The 2,412-nt window shown below is 42.7% G+C and overlaps 1 protein-coding gene across 2 annotated transcripts in view; it reads left to right on the top strand.

Moving 5' to 3' along the window:
* Positions 1–2,412, top strand: part of Arid5b (AT-rich interaction domain 5B) — a 188,559-nt gene that overhangs the window by 146,562 nt on the left and 39,585 nt on the right. The window lies entirely within an intron of this gene.

Raw genomic sequence — 2,412 nt, 5'->3', positions numbered from 1 at the left:
GAGAGAGAGAGAGAGAGAGAGAGAGAGAGAGAGAGAGAAAGAGAGAGAGAGAGTTACACAAACCTATCTGCAAACCTCATAGTCCCCTAACTAAGATGCCTCTGTCCTAATAACAGTGATAATCTGATAATCGGCATGTTATCACTGCAAACTTTACCTCAGCCTGTTTTATACACAGAGTTTAGCTCTTTTTCCCTGAACACAATTGAGGTTTGGGGGCAGGTAGACCTAAGCTCCAGACTTAGGAGGTGCTTGCATCTCTGTAGTTATCCATCAAGATAACTCCAGCCTCAGTGACCTTCAGTTTTTCTCTCCTATAAAATGGATCTAGTCAGTTACCTTTGGCAGATCCTGGATGGTGTAGCGTAGGTGAAGTGTATAAGGTTGAACACCCTATGGGTATAGGGTTCTTTCTCTTGATTGGCTAGGTGCCTACTAGAAGGAAAGAAGCCATTTAGATTTGTAAACCACCTAGTTTTGGTTTTGGTTTTGGTTTTTTTCCAGACAGGGTTTCTCTGTGTAGCCCTGGCTGTCCTGGAACTCACTCTGTAGACCAGGCTGGCCTCGAACTCAGAAATCCAACTGCTTCTGCCTCCCAAGTGCTAGGATTAAAGGCATGCGCCACCACTGTCCAGATAGTTTTGGTTTTTATGTGACCTGCTAAATCATATTTCTCAGTAGAAGATGCCATGCCTGTACTACATATACATATGGTCAATTGTATTTCTTAGCAGTAGATGCTGTCATGCCTGGAAATAAGACAGTTCCTTTGACTTGAAACTTTTGTTTTGACTACTGGCTTTAACACTTTTATTAAGTTCATCTTACACACTTACACATGTTATTCCTTCTGCCTGTGCCTCAGTTTCTAAGTTCTTAGGACAACAGTAACCTGTTTCATGAGAGGCATGCGTATAAAGTTTAGGGAGCTAGCTCAGGTGTTTAAAATGCTTGTCCTGCAAGCATGAAGATCTCAGTTCAATCTAGAGTATGCATGTTAAGAAAAAGAGAAAGCTGATGTGGTTGCATATGCTTAGAACCCCATATGTGCTGGGTAGGTGGAGAGAGACAAGCGGTTCCTTGGAGCTTGCTGGCAAGCCTGCGAATGTATCCTACCTAGTCTGCAAGGTGGGCCAGCGAGAGAATGAAATAACCTGTCAGTGAGCTCTGCGACAGTACTTGGGTACCAATGTAAACATGGGTACCAATGTAAACAAATAAGGCAATACAGATCAAAACTAGGATGCTTATATGATTTCAGAAGCCAATAAATTATGGAGTGCATAAGTTTAGGCTCATCAACCTAAAACTTGGCAGTGAATGTTGATGATGACGTAAAGAGTTCCAGGATGTCTGTCTTCCTATGATATCATCGAGTGCAAAAGTTTGAGGGCATTGTCAGTAAAAAATGCTATGTGGAAAAATTACCCCATTTCCACAGCCCCTTAGAGAGGAAGAGTCACCTCTGGCAACCCCACTGAGTTGCCCAGAAAAGATTATTTTTGTGAGACCAGCCTGAAGCTATGAAAGCCGTGTGCTCGTTTGAGAGAATGAGCAGTAACGAAGCCCTCTTAGAGAGGATGTGTTCCCCTTCAATAAATAAACAGGAACCTTTTCATGCGCTTAGAGCTCAGAAGGATCTGCAGAGGCTGAAAAAATCTGAAAGAGCAAACGGTGTAGAATCTGTGGGACATTTTTTTATTCACAACGTTCCCCGGTCCTTGCCCTCTTCCTGTCCAGTGTCAGCCAGGAGATGTAAAGAATATTGGAATGTACACATTCCCCATGGGTGCATTTGAACTCCAAGTCTGACCCTTTGTACTTCCCCCTTTTACAATTAAAATAACTCAGCAACTTAGCGTTATATTTAACAACCATCAAAGACCGCTGTTACAACATGGCTGCGAGCAGGGAACATTAGGTTAGCCAAGCACCAAAGCCTGCCTGTGGCGTAGAAGGAAGAACTATGGAGTACCTGCTCCATTTACATCTTAGTTGGGGGTGGGGGTTCCATTTGTTCTACTTGGGGTTTTAGATGCTCTCTACTCTTTCTTTTCTGGCAAGGAAACATTTCCTATTCCATTCTAAGCTGATGGAAAAGCTATTGAGTCCTCATCAAAGAGTCTGCTTTTTGGTGTACTGCTCAAAGTTATGTGCGGCCATCAACCCCAGATGACACATGACACATGACCTTGCTCGTATATCCCAGCATGGAGATCTCTTCCAGGTGTCTAGAAAGAGGAGGAGGATAAATATACACAAAGAAATAAACCTCTCTCTTTTATATATAATATATACAGTATCGGTCTATTGTTATAAAAGCAAGGTTTCATCGACCACCTTAATGATAGTGCCCTTTGGGGAGATAAAAGGTGTCAAGATGCAAAGCCGTCTTCTTACCAGATATCAACA

Source organism: Mastomys coucha, unplaced genomic scaffold, assembly GCF_008632895.1.
Source record: "Mastomys coucha isolate ucsf_1 unplaced genomic scaffold, UCSF_Mcou_1 pScaffold3, whole genome shotgun sequence".
Lineage (NCBI taxonomy): Eukaryota > Metazoa > Chordata > Mammalia > Rodentia > Muridae > Mastomys > Mastomys coucha.
Note: the sequence above shows the minus strand (reverse complement) of the source record. Positions and strands in the feature narration are given on the sequence as shown.